At 47.8% G+C, this 14,006-nt stretch overlaps 1 long non-coding RNA gene across 1 annotated transcript; it reads left to right on the top strand.

The window, feature by feature from the left end:
• Window positions 1–3,071: 3,071 nt before the first annotated feature.
• On the top strand, window positions 3,072–8,773 carry LOC127308724 (uncharacterized). The gene is made up of 2 exons (XR_011746540.1): window positions 3,072–3,544; window positions 8,598–8,773. It is a non-coding gene; the product is annotated as an uncharacterized lncRNA (long non-coding RNA).
• Window positions 8,774–14,006: the final 5,233 nt, after the last annotated feature.

Genomic DNA, 14,006 nt, shown 5'->3' on the forward strand with positions numbered 1-14,006 from the left:
AGAATACCAACCGTGCGGTGATGCAGGCACTGCTGATCATTAAATGATGCTAATGCACGTACATGGCAACGTGCCGTACGTGGTACATACATGTGCGATGGATACGATTCTGGAGCAAGCGAATTTAATGCTGATAGGTAGGAGGTGGTTACAATTAAATTCAGTGCCAGGTGGGCGCCGGCTTTGGAACAGGTTACATGATGCCCGCGGTTTCCGTGGATCATGTTCCATTCCATGTCGTGGGGTCTGATCCAATTCCTTTCTTTTTGCGTGTGTTGCTTCTGAAATTAGAGGATCTCCAGCCCGTTTGACCCCGGGCGAAAATCTGAATTTAACGAACGCCGGATTGTATGTAAAAAGGGCGCGGGGGGCAATATTTTCCCAGTCGCACTCCCGGCTTTCGCCCATCAGCGGCGATAGATTCAAAATATTGTCTTCCCGCTACACAAAAAAATCGCCAATGTCCGGCGATCGGTTCAGCCACATTCCGGCGATCGAAACTAGACGATTACAGGCTCATTGGTGCTCTCGTCCTGAGCAACGGCGTCTGGCGCGGTATTGGGCATTGCATCAGTGTCTGGCGTGGCATCGTCAGACGAAGCATCGGGGTCTGCAGTTGTGGAAGCGGCGGGAGTAGACGTCCGTCGCCCTTGCCTCCTCTTGTGTGAAGCTCGGGCTCGACGCGGCGTCCATGGAGCCCGACGTGATCATCTCGTGCATCACAGGCTAATTTGGCGGCGGCATCCCGGGGTTGGAGAAGGGGAGCGACCCACATCTCAGGGCAGGCGAGAAGGCCTCGTACATCGCACCGTCGTACGCCGGCGGTGACGGCGTAAACCCGGCCATGCCGTCGGCGGCGTAGGTGTCATGGAACATGGATGTGGCCGGCGACGCCGGCGAGAAGGAATGAGATCCGACCATACCTTGGGTAGGCCATGGCCCGGGGATGCGCGGCTGGCCGAAGTTGATGGAGATAAGCCTCACATGTTCCTCCGTTGCCGCCGCCACCCTCTTCGCATTGCACTTCTTCTCCCTCTCCGCCCGGCCGCGAGTTTCGTTCCGCCGCCCACTCCGCGTTTGAGATGCCCGACGGCCTCTGTTTTGGCGCCCGCGGCTTCCTCGCCTTCGGCGCGCCATCGGCGGCAAGCTTCTTCGGCGGCATGGTGGTGGAAGGGAAGAGGAGGAGCTGCAACTGTGGGGGAGAATGGCGGTAGCACCGAATTTTGGCGGGAAAAATGGTTCTATGCGGCGCAATTTGGAGGGAAAACGAAATTAATGGAGGGAACTACCAGCGGTGTCGCCGACAACACGGGCCCGCTCGACGTTTCGCACGTTTTTCTCTCGTCCGGAGTCCCCGAGCGCTCCTCGGGGGCCGGAGATGGCCTGGGCTCTCCGGACGGATGAAAGGCCTAATCCGAAAGAAATCGATGAGCCGGAGGCGCGACTGAGCCGTTTTCGTTCAGCCGGATGAAAAAAAGGCGTCCTGAGGGCCTCGTCGGGGAGACGGCCGGAGATGCTCTTAGCTTGCAAGCGCAGCTGGCCGAAGCTGGGAGCGGTGTAGTTGATGTGGAGGCAGTGGTTGGTTGCTCCTCGCTGCCTGGTGAGGCGACAGCACCAGTTCAACCTCGGGCAACTCTGTTGCTGGAGGACAATGCACAGCGCGCGGCGATTTGGGGGTCCGGGCCGAGGTGTCCGTGATCGATGGTGTCGACGGAGGAGAGCGCGCCGTCGTCTCAGGCTGGAAGAGGAGGTAATTGGCACTCTTTCTGATAGCTGTTACGTTTTTACATCCTGATCCCCAACCCCGGTGCGGCTAATCAGATAGAAAGATTCATTTATTTATATGTCTTTAGTATTGCTGGCATACTTACCACATGCGATGGGAACGTGGTTTATATCTGAAACAAATGATGTCATAGGTTTAGTTTTTAGCCACTCCCAAAAAAATGTGCTGACAGCATCTTCCTCATGGAAAATGTCGGGTAGAGCCAGCTAATGCAGTGAACAAACCAGGTTAATTGGTGGTTGGTCTTTTTAGTATGGTAGGTTGCAGAGTGAATATTTTTGGTGTTGCTAGATGTGGTACAAATGGGATGGAATTTTTGGAAGTGAATAATAATTTGTGCCTTCGATGTGGTAGGATTTTTAGGGCGAAACAGGTGCAAACAATATGCGCTACGAGAGAAAATACTCTGTGGATGCCAATGTGTTGTAGTCATGTAGAACTTGAGTGCACAGCCAATTATATTACTTTTACCGACAAAAATCGAATCCTATATCATGTTTTCATTAATTGAGGTTTGCACGCAGGCCCCGTGTGGGGAAAGCCCCTCCCGAACGACCCCTGAACTCCGCCCGGGTCGCATTCCTTGAGCGGACTCTGCATGAATTCCCGGCCCGCACTAGTGGCGAAGTGATTGTGCCAGAGGTTGGGGTTACGTTTGATTCGATCGGCGAGGCTTATGACTTTTACAATCTGTACTCTTGGGAACAGGGGTTCGGAGTTAGATATGGCAAAAGCCTGCTAAATGTTGACCGAGTGAAGTGCATGCAAGAGATAGTCTACGGGTGCTCGGTGAGTACTTATCCTACTGTCATTTTCAGCGGGTTGAGACTTTGGCGTCACTCTGACTGTTTATTTGGTCGCCTCTTTTTTCAGGGAAGGCCTCGAACAACAAACTCGTAATCAACGAGATGCCTGTGCCCTGCTCTCATCCGGTTGCTGCGGTCAAAGGATAATGGGTGGTACATTTGCGAGCACAGAGATGTACACAGCCATGAACTATCGGCATCTTTCGGAGAGAGGGGCATTGGCCGTCGCACAGACACATAGATAGCTACACAAAGGATTTGATTAAGCAGCTGAGGGAGAACAACGTCAACCTTGGGAAGGTGTACATCATCATAGGGAGCTTCTTCGAAAAAATGGAGAACATACCTTTCATGAAAAGGGCATTGAAGACTTTGTGTGGCCAGATTAGTAGCGAGCAGGCGGATGATGATGTCAGGAAGACAATAGAAGTGTTCTCCGAGATGGGGGCTGCGGATCCCGAATTCACTTACAGCGTGCAAGTGGATGACGACAGCAGGATTCTCGAATTTGATTTGGTGCTTGAGGGGGGTTCGTATAGGATTCTCGAATTTGATTTGGTGAAACGCAGCCTAGCTGTGATACGGGTGCCAGTGGATATGCCTAGCGAGGACGTCCGCTTCGGGATTGTGCGGGCCGAGGGCGGTGGGCTGGGTGTCCTCTTACTGTCAGGCTCAGATTTCACCGCCCAGTTATGGAAGAGGAACACTGACTGTGGCGGTGTTGCTTCATGGAGCCTCGCAAGAACTATTGAACTCGGCAACCTACTTTCCCTGAAATCAGAGGAGAAAGGGCCCCTATACATACCAGGGTTTGCTGAGGAGAATAATACGGTGTTCATGTGGACATCTGCTGGTCTCTTTATGATCCATCTCGAGTCACTCAAGTTCAATAAGATTTTTGAAGGCAAACCCGGAACCTTTTATCATCCATTCGAAAGTGTCTACGCTGCAGGTAATAACATGCCTTACATGGCAGATCTAGAAAAACCAGGTTATTGTTCGCTAATTGGCTGATGAAGTTGTGTTCACATCATTTCTTGTTAATCCAACAATTTTATGTAGTGCAATATATCATTTGTTTCTTTAGCTGCCTGATGATCTCTCCAACATATAGCGATGATTTTCTGCAGTGTTCTGTTCTGATGCTTGTGTGGCGGTGTTTTTGCATAGCTGCGGTCCCATTTTTTTATTGGTTCCTGCAATTATCCATGCAAGAATTGTCTAACGGTACAGTTTTTGCATAGCTGCAGTCCCATTTTTCTCAAGACGAGAGGCACAACAGTTGGAAGTTGACTAGATGAAAAATCAGCTTGAAATAACTAATATTGTCAAATAGGTTTGCTCATTAGCTTTAGTTGAAAGTTTTAATTAGGCCTAGTTATGTTTCTTCCATTCAGTATTTGTTATCTCTGTTGATATTACTAATAATCTTAAATACATAATAACCACTTGGTTTTGAAATTGATGATTAATCTCCTGGGCAAAAACATAGTGAATATTTATTCATTTACCGCTGGTAGGACTATCTTGCATCTGACAAGTCCATTTGTACCATGGAAAGTTAATAACTGGAGTTCGCTTTCTTCTTTACGGCTAAAGTTAATAACTGGAACATGACAGTAGCCATGTTTTGGTTATCTATTACTGTTGTTGTATTGAACTGAGTTGTCTTTCACACATTACAGCTGTGAGTCTATCTAAACACCTAGCTGATACCTCCTGTTTATATGTGGCTTTTTGCTGATTGTTGTTGTGTGCTTAGCTCATACTAGTTATAAATGTAGGTCTCATTATATAGCGTGTTAGAAATAGAAAAGGTTCAGCCGTATCAGAAGGCTGGATAGGGCCAACACTGACCAACTTTGGAAACAAACTAATATAGGACTAACCTGAGGATTAAGCCTTGAGCCCCTTCCCCTTATCTTTGCTGCGGCAGCCATAAACTGACCCATGTAACACATTGTTTATTTGACTTATGCTTGTAGAAATATGTGCTAGTAGTGGACATGACGGAGCTGAGCTATTGCGCAAAACCTAAGATGACTGTACGGTTGGATATGTTATTTGATCTACTGGTTAAGCAAATATGCTTATCTTCTGCATGTATAATTAGGTATCTAAACTGCTCTTAAAATATGTAGTGCTTCCCCTTTTACTACATTTCTCAAGTACCAATTGCAAGAGAAGACATGGCAGGCTTCCTCTTGGATCGTTTTTGGAGAACCTGCTTCCTCATCCCTTCCTCAACAACTCTTATGCCTTCAGTATCCCCCTCCTCTTCTATCTACTGTTGTTCTACCCCGATGTGCTAGTTATTCGCCTTCACTTGCATCCAGCTTCCTTGCTTGTGGTTTACCTCCCTAATAATTCCTAAGTCAATTCTGGTAGTGTGGGATCTTCTCTCTTTGGTCCCTCTGGTGACTGATGACTTTAGGACCATTCATCATTCCCTGTGTGTGCATATGTCAATGCCTGCTCAGAGATTAGTAGTAGCTAATAAATTCTATTTTTTCTGTTTCTGGGATATATTTCTTTTTTACTTATACTCGTAGCTACATGTCATTTTACTTATACTGGTAGCTACAATGCATGCCCATTTCTTTCTTTCTTTCTTTCTTTTTTTTTTTTTGGAGCAAACGCCAGGAGCTCTGGCTATTCATTTAAGAAGAGAGGAAAATGATCCAGTTTATAAGGAAAACCGGATCGAAAACCATACAAACTTGAGTACCTCCGACATGCGGACTACTCCCAAAGTCTAAAACAACCACACAACAAAATCGACCAACTTGTCAACGATAAAGTGCTACCTATTCGACAACACGACACGAAGGTTGCATGAACCGCATCCATCATGTAATCTCAACCGCCTTCTTCTTGGCGCCGACCTTGTTGCCCTTGGGCTTTTTCACCTTCTCCACATTCTTCACAAGGGAGCCAAGCATCGCGATGGAGCGAGGCGACAAAGGGGTCTTAAACTTGTCAATGAAGGCAGCAAGGGCGTTGTCATCGAACGCATCGTTCTCTTTCAAGACGCCCAAAACACGCGCGAGCAACTCTTGAGTTGTAGCATCCTTCCGCGATTGCTTCTGCTTCTCGATGCGACCACTCCGACGAGGCGTGGTGGCCACCTCCTTAGGAGCACGGGCTCTCCTAGAGGGCGGTGAAGCAAGGATAGGCGGAGGCGCAGGCCGAAAAATCGATGACAAGAAGACATTGAGCTTGTCGGCAGCGGGATCCCCGGGATCAACTTGGATGTCCTCCGCAGGAACTGTTTCAGGAACAACAACACTGGGAGCAGGGATCTCCTCCAAAGGCTCACACAAGGGCGACATGAGCGCCAGCTTTTTCGAAGCCAAGTTGGCCAAGAAATCGCAAAGCTTGGTGGAGTCGGCCACCTCGGGATCTTCAGCAAAAGGCACCAAGGGAGCATCCAACACATCAACCACCTCAACATGTTCAAACGCAGAAGCCTCAAGCCTCGAGTGCTCAACCGAAAGAGAGACAGGAGTTTCAACAAAGAGCTCAGCCAGCCCAAAGCCCTCGACATCTTCAGAGATTGGGCTCTGAAGACCCTCAGGGGAAGCAACCTTGTCATCAGCCACATCCGGCAGAAGAGGAGCAGGACCAGAGCAACATTCAAGATGCAGGCGAAAGGCGTCGAGGCCAGGAGGAGACGAGTCACAGGGGCGGCGGACAGGCGAGTAAGGGCCGAAGGACTCCAAGAGCTCAGGGTCCCTCAACCTAGCATCCGAAGCTCGGGCAGGGGCACGCCCAACACCACAGGTGGAAGCTTCTTCCGCGCGCTCCCAGCTTCCGACAGCACGCGCAAGCCACAACTTGATTGCAGCAGCCTCGTCCCGCAGCGGCCGAGTAACCTCCTCGATGCGGTCCGCAACAAGCTGGAGGAGCTCCATTCGCAGGGAAGCAAATTGGGCCTGCAAGTCGGAGTCCCGGACGGCGGCATTGTCAGAGGCATCCCCGCCAACTCTAGGTGGGCAAGATGGCAGCACCGATGCACATGGCGGCGAATGGCGCACAACCTCGGCCCAGCTCCGAGACTGGGAAGGTCGAGGAGAACCAACAGTAGGAGAGCAGCTTTGCGAGGTAGGAGAGGGGCCGGCCGGAGAGCGACGGCGGCAGTTGCGCTCCCGATGACCCGGACGACGGCAGCGAATGCAACGGAAGGGTTCCCGACAGGTGCTGACATGGTGGCCACGCTCAAGGCAGCGGAAGCACCGCCCGCGAGCCCACCTCTTGAAGGCGAGGCTCCGCTCCAGAGCTTCCCCCCACGGAGATGGCGACGACAAGGCTCGGCCAGAGCGACGACCCACATGCTGCCAGCACTCCTCTTCACGCGGGCGCACGTCAGCAGCAGGGGGCGCATGGGGCGAAGCGCAGGGCAGCTGCGTGTTCGTCGCTGGAGCAGGGGGGCTTCGGGAGCATGAGAGGAGCAGCCTCTGCTCGGAGGAGAAGACCGTCGGCCTGAACGGGGAGGGCGGAAGGGCGCCAGGCGGCGGTGGCGGATGAAGAGGAGTAGAGGGCTCGACAGCCATAGCTCCAGGCCTTCGAGGACGGCGACCGTCGCGAGGCCCAGCCTGGCAAGGGGAGGCGAAGGAGGCCAAGCGACGAGGGCGAGGGCGGAGAGGCGGCCACGCCGAGCTCGGCTGAAGCGGCGGCGGATCCCGCCCAGGCACCGGCAAGAAGGAGCCCGGCTCCCGCAGCACCGGCAACAGCAGCGCAGGCCAGCAGGAGGGGCGGAGGGAGAGCGGAGCGGGGAGCCTCGATCTGGTAGGCGCGGAGGCAGGGGAGGCCCAGGGAGGGAGATCAGGGCGGCGGCGGCGCGCACGCGCCCGTCGCCTCCATGGTCGCGAGAGCTCGTATGTTTTGTCCTTCCACAGCAAATATATTTTCCAGCCGATCTTTCTTTCTTTCTTTCTTTCTAACGATGTTGAGGATCATTGAAAAAGTATGTCTATGTTAAATCGTATGCTGTTGTTTATTGTTCTGCTTGCAGTTATTGTAGTTTTATGGACAGTTATTCTAGTTTTAGGCTGTTCAGTTGAGAATTTCCTCAGCACATCTATTTGTCCACTGGAACTGCATATATGTTGCGACTGAATCATAACGCAACCTGCATAGCCACTTTGACCTCAGCCCGTACTTCAAGAACTGCGGTACTGCACGGCCAAGGGATGCAATTAGATGGGGTAGAAGTGTGTCGTGCCAGAAGGCCATTCTTTTGTCAGCGATATTTCTCGTATAAATAATTGGTCATTAGCCACTAATATAATTTTGATAGTCCAAACTATGTTTAGTTATGCTTGCCTGCAGTCTAATTTCTTCAATTTTGGCCACATGAATGTTCAATATACTTCATATTAAACACATGGTCAAAATGACATGACTAGATTCATCATAAAACTCGGTTACATCAGTAATTCAATTTTTTCATATTACTAGCATTTTATCATAGAATTATTGGCGAAAGTATTCTTGATGATGTAGCAATTAATAAGATGTTGTGATATGCGGATATGTGCCCACTGTTCTTTTAATCTTTACTCACTTAGACGAGATGTAGCCAAAAACTGCTGATATTGGAAGCTGAAGGCGTGCCACTACACTACAAATTACATGTTGTTTTTATTTGTTTCTATTGTGGGTATTGTCTAACGGGAATGCTTAGATGATTTAACTATGAGAACCGGGGCATAGCCCATATGGTAGGCATGGGCTGAGGCATGCATACCCGCCTGGGTGCGAGTCTCCATACTCGCAACACCAGGTTGTACTCATAAAATCTTCTATAAAAGTATGCTAAGGGATTCTTCCCCTCCGGTCTTGATAGATGATTTAACTATGCATCTTTTGGTGCAATTTCCACAATTTTGAAGCTAATTTGTATTGAAGAGTCTTATAAAATTACGAGAATATCTCCAACTGCTTTTCTGAATGAATGATGCAATTTTGTTTGACTGATGATTTTGCTTTGCTTTGCTCCACAGGTATCTAGCTAGAGTTAAGTTCCGGTGGCTGCGATGCAGAATTGGGTAGTTGGATGTTAGGTTCTTGGATTTTTCATGTTTGATATGGAGATTGGATCGGTCAGCTGTGTAGTGAAATGAACCACTTAATTTCCAAACTCCCATCTGTTATCTAGTTCTTGTGGACATTTTGTCCATTGGCCTTAAGGTTGAATGCAGTCACATCTTAGGAGTGACTGATGAACTGTTGAATAGCATCAGTCTGACCTGGGAGTTGGAAGAAGCTCATGTTTGTTCGATTGCACCTACTGATCTGATGATATTTGCTCCTGCATAATTGATATGTGATTCAAGCAGTGCTGGGTTTAGTGCTATTTTGCTTTCTTTAAGATGGTTGCTAGTCTTCGATGAGTTGCCTACATTTTGGATTCTTTCATGACTTTGTAAGAAAAAGATGTCGCACTTCTTCCACGCAACAAAATGAAGAATGGAAATGAGGCATTCTAATGCATGGCCTAACAATGTTTCCCAGGTCTATTTTTGTTGAGAGAAATAGCTGTTGAGAGTAATAGCATTAGCTACAGTTTTTCTTATTCAAGGTTCAACAAAAATCCACACAGATCAGCGACACCAGTTGCCTCTAGCGAAGCACATACTGTAGTGCCCAAGAGAAAAACAGAGTATATATAACTCAGCATAGCTCAGATAATTTGCAGCGGGGTTTTGCTCTCTAGATCAAACCGTTCATTTCTGGTGTGTGTGGAGAGAGGCGCCCGACTGGGGCACAATTTGGGGGATCCAGAGTTGGTACAAAGGAGATCTCGCGGCAAAGCATAGTGTTCTCAATGAAGAACCCGAGGAGGGGAGGGCTACGGCGGTGGTGGAGGCGAGCAGGTCGTCGTCGTCCAGCACCGACGGCGAGCAGGGGCGGCGGCGGAGGCTGCTCATCTGACGGTTTGGTGGATGCGGATGCCGAACTAGGCCGTTTGCTGTTACGAGGTAGACTTGAAGGCCCACTGGGCTTACAAGTTGGGCCAGCAGAATTCCTTCCTGGGCCTCAAGGTGGTGCGTCGCTGCTCTCTTCATACAACAGCCGGCGGCGACCGTCCGCACTTCCCTTTTCATGTTTGCCAAACATGAGTCACCAGTGATTATAATTGTGTTATATGTCATGGAGAATGATGTGGTGTGCATCCGTGATATAGATGCTTATTGTTGTGAACTCTTGGGGAAGCTCTTTCTCAATTCTAATTGTTCATGCAAATTTATATTGTTTGTTAATATCCAGTGTAAAAATGATCCGGATTTTGTAATTCTAAGCTCAATACGATAGTGTCTTTGATTAGGTTAGGATGACACATATCTGCTAATGTAGACATTAGGTGAGATATGATGCATGGGTTAAAATATGATATGCCATAGTCTAAACCCAGGCCAGTATATCTTGGCTACCACACTGGGTTTGATGTACTTCTGTAAACGGCTATGTACGTGCGCGCGTCCAGTCTCCAAAGAATGCATTATTCTGCATGCCCAAGACTCCGGGTACTAGTTTTCTTTGCATTTGTAGATCTGATGTCTCTGTTACATGTTCAATCTTGAGTTTTTTGAAAGCTTCTAACATCATAATTTAGCGTCCGAGTTGATTTGGATACTTCTGATGCCGTGTCTAGGTATGGTGGCCAAATGGCCAATAGACACACCTCTCTACCTAGGCCAAGTGTGGTTAAAATAGGGATTTTCTCCCAGGGTGTAGAGGATATAGACCATATATATAATGTTTAATTACTTCCTACCGAGCTGAGAAGATTTAGAACTGTCCTGGCCTCAGCAAAGAAGTAGGGAAGGCTATCTGTGAAGATAGCTGAACTGTATGATTCTGTCACACTGCCCTATTCATCGATACAGGGAGTATTTACACACAAATTCATGGCTATCCAAGGTAATCGTGACGATACGACGAGGGCTGGAAGAGCCATTACATAAGATGAGTGTGTGAAGTCCAACTCAGGAGCGAGCAGTAATGTGATGAGAGTACGTGTGCATCGACGCATACACAAGTGATGCGATACATCGCCAATTATGTCAATGCTTGCTTATTCCGGCTGGTGGATGCCGTATGCGCATTCGCAGCTAAGTTTCAACAACCCGTGAACAGTGAGTGATGCATGCTTGATTAGGGGCATCCTTGGCGAATATGAGTTTAGTTTAGTCTAGTCTTGTTTTGTTTTCTATTTTGAGTGTGTAGTCCCCATGAGGTGTTGGCAGGTTTTGACTTTTGATAGTCTTCACTAAAAACTACACTACTTAAGAAAGCTTTTTTAGCAAGATTTTTCTTTAAAACAGGGTCAATACTACTTTATGAAATGAAATGCAGAAACCCACTTTATTCATATGCCACCACACGACCAAAACATGTTGCCATCAGATCCCCTTGACATTTGTTTTCTTCCGGAATTGCCAAGCTGCTGACCATCATAAGAATTTTTCTCCTTTCCCGACAATAGTTGAAAAAACCATGGAGTTCACATACACGATATGCATGGTATGGCAGAGTAACGCTAAGATACATAATTAATTACCTCCCTCGTCCCGTCGTGTGCCTCCGAGACGTTCTGTGCGTAGCCCCCGTGGCGTCACAAAATCAAGAGGATGAGGCCTAATTTCATGACTGGTCAGGAGTTCATCATGGTGTTGTCTTCTATTCTCAACATCCACGGGAGCATGAGCGGGTGGGTTGTGAATCGATGAAATTGCAGGGAACTTATTCTCCAAGAATCCTATGATCTCCAGAAGATCCACATATGCCACCGTCTTTTCTTCAACTTTCTTCTTTATTTGTTCCTTCAGTGACATAAGGTGAGCACTAGTTGTTGCCATTTCTTGTATCGCCTTATCCTTCTCATCAAGTTTAGACTCGTAGTGCGCTTTGACATCCTGCAATGGCGGGCCGATTGACCGAAAGAAGATTCCATGAGATTTAACGACGTCTAATTTTAATAAGAGCTTTTAAAATTACACCTAGTTCAATGAATAGACCTAAAGACACAGTGTGTTTTTGCACTAACATAAAAGTACACAAGAAGAAAGAGACAAAACCTGTAAACGACAACAACCATCCCACAAATTTCCTGGCGCGTAGAGGTTGATAATAAGCTTGAGTTCAAATTGTTTGCCACACTGAGGGCACTGAAAATAAAGGTAAGCACAAAAACATGAGTAAAGGTAAGAACAAAAGCACTGAGTTTCACTACCATATATGTACACTTGAGTTAGCATAAAATACATGAACAATTACGCATGGTACCTTCGCTCCATCATGGCGAGAACGATGCCACCACCTCTCTAGGCACGATCTTCCATAGACGTGTCCACAAGGAATGCAACTGCATGCACAAATATATGGAAAATATAATCAATGGTGCTACTTTGATTTGGCTGATTCGTAGTTTAGATGAACAAAATCCACGAATACAACGATCTGATGTGAAAAGGAAACACTAGTATGTGTCAAGAATGTAGTCAATGAGGAAACTTGGTAGTGTGTCATCAGATGCCATAAGCACCATTAGAGGTCCTACAAATATTCTCGCGAGAATCTCCACCCACAATAGAAAAGTGCCAGTCACAATTGTTAATATTTAATTGACCAAAATATGAAATCTATATAGCACAGTGTCAAGTATTCCTCACCAGATGCGATGCGCACCGCTGCAGGTCCAGGGTTCCATGCAGATGGGGCATGTCGGAGCAGTCAACGGTACAACATCTTCCGGCCCTTCAAATGCAGGCGCCACAATCCTAGGTACTTTGCCGACTTTCATGTTGGTCCGGACATGAGAAGACATCGAGATAGTAGAACAGGAACCTATACGGCAGTGAGAAAACAAAAGAGAAAGATTTGCCTGCTCAATACTTTATCCCCAACAATTGGCAAAGGAACCTGCACAAGGAATTCACAATTTTTAAAGACTAACCTCACTCGGAAGTTTGGATTCGCAATTCACTCGCACAAGAATTACTTGTGAAAAAACTTACTTGTTCCTCTTGCACTTGTTCTTATTCGGCGGTTGTGGGTCGGAGATGATGAGATTGAGCAAGGAACGACGACACATCACATTAGTGGTTAGTTCCGGTAAGGTTGGTGTCGTTAACTAGGGCAAAAAGAGTTTGAGAGCGGCGGCGGTGGGGGCGAGGTGTGGGAGAGACAATGGAGTTAGGGTTACGAAGGCCCTTATATGGGTGAGAATAAAATGTGGACCGTTGGATCTTCCAACGGTGCATAGATAAAAGCGTTGGAAAAAAAACTCCTTTTTCACCATTGGCACTCGCAAAAACAAAGTTGGCAACTAATTACTTGCTCCCGTTTGCTCCGGTACAACCCCTCCCCTAAACTCAAAACAAACTTAAATACAAGGACGGCTGAGATCGCTTGATACCCCTTCGTTTAATATTAAACGGGTATATGTAGCCCTGTACAAAACCCGTATGATCCAACTAAATTGTATACCGCATACGTATGTATATAATTATGTATGTACGTGGATTATTGGTGGCGATTCGTCAGTGCGGTGGCGGTCGTGGCCGTCGGGCGGGAGGAGCAACAAGGTGGTGATGGGCAGCCACGAGGCACTGTGAGGCGAAGCTGGACGACACGAGTCTCGGCAATGTCTCGTAGGTCCGTACCGGTATGGTTGGGGCGGCGTGCAGGCTAGACGGCGGCGTGAGAACGGCCGGATAGTCCGCCCCGGACAGTCTGGTGCAATTCGGCCGGACTGTCCACCGCCTTGGGAACGAGATTAACCGGACTGTCTTGCGGTGCTTGCATTGGACTGTCTTGTGGCGCCGGACTGTCTTGTGGTGTTCACGCCGGACAATCTTGTGGCGCCGGACTATCTTGCGGTGCTCGCCGGACTGTCTTGCGGCGACTGTATGCCTATACGTGGGAATACTGAGTTTTAGATTTGGGCTTGTATATGGGCCTAAATAGTACCGGTTGGGTTTTGTTGAGTTTGGGGAGGGGGTTGTACTGTAGCAAGCCTCTTACTTGCTATTTTGTACTAGCTCAAAAAAAAACTTGCTATTTTGTACAGATTAATCGATGACATGCAAAAGAAAACCAGAATTGTATTGTCTCAGAGAGAATGGTGTACTAGTGATTGTTATTGTTAGCCATTTTAATCCCGTTACATCGCTAGGCCAGTTTCTTTTTCAGTTAGCAAATAAACGCCTTGTTGCTGTGCCTGTACAACGTGACGGTACTGTTCCTTTTCATTCTGTTGTAGGAAACCTTGGTCAGAACGTGGGATGGCACCTTTGTTGCGACCATGGTTACATAGTTATCGTTGATCCGAGTGATTGTGGAATGACACGCTCGGTCCACCATCCTGTTTTAGCTGAGGTAATTAGTTTGTAACCGTTTCAGAATAA

Source organism: Lolium perenne, chromosome 6 (genome assembly GCF_019359855.2).
Source record: "Lolium perenne isolate Kyuss_39 chromosome 6, Kyuss_2.0, whole genome shotgun sequence".
Taxonomy (NCBI): Eukaryota; Viridiplantae; Streptophyta; class Magnoliopsida; order Poales; family Poaceae; genus Lolium; species Lolium perenne.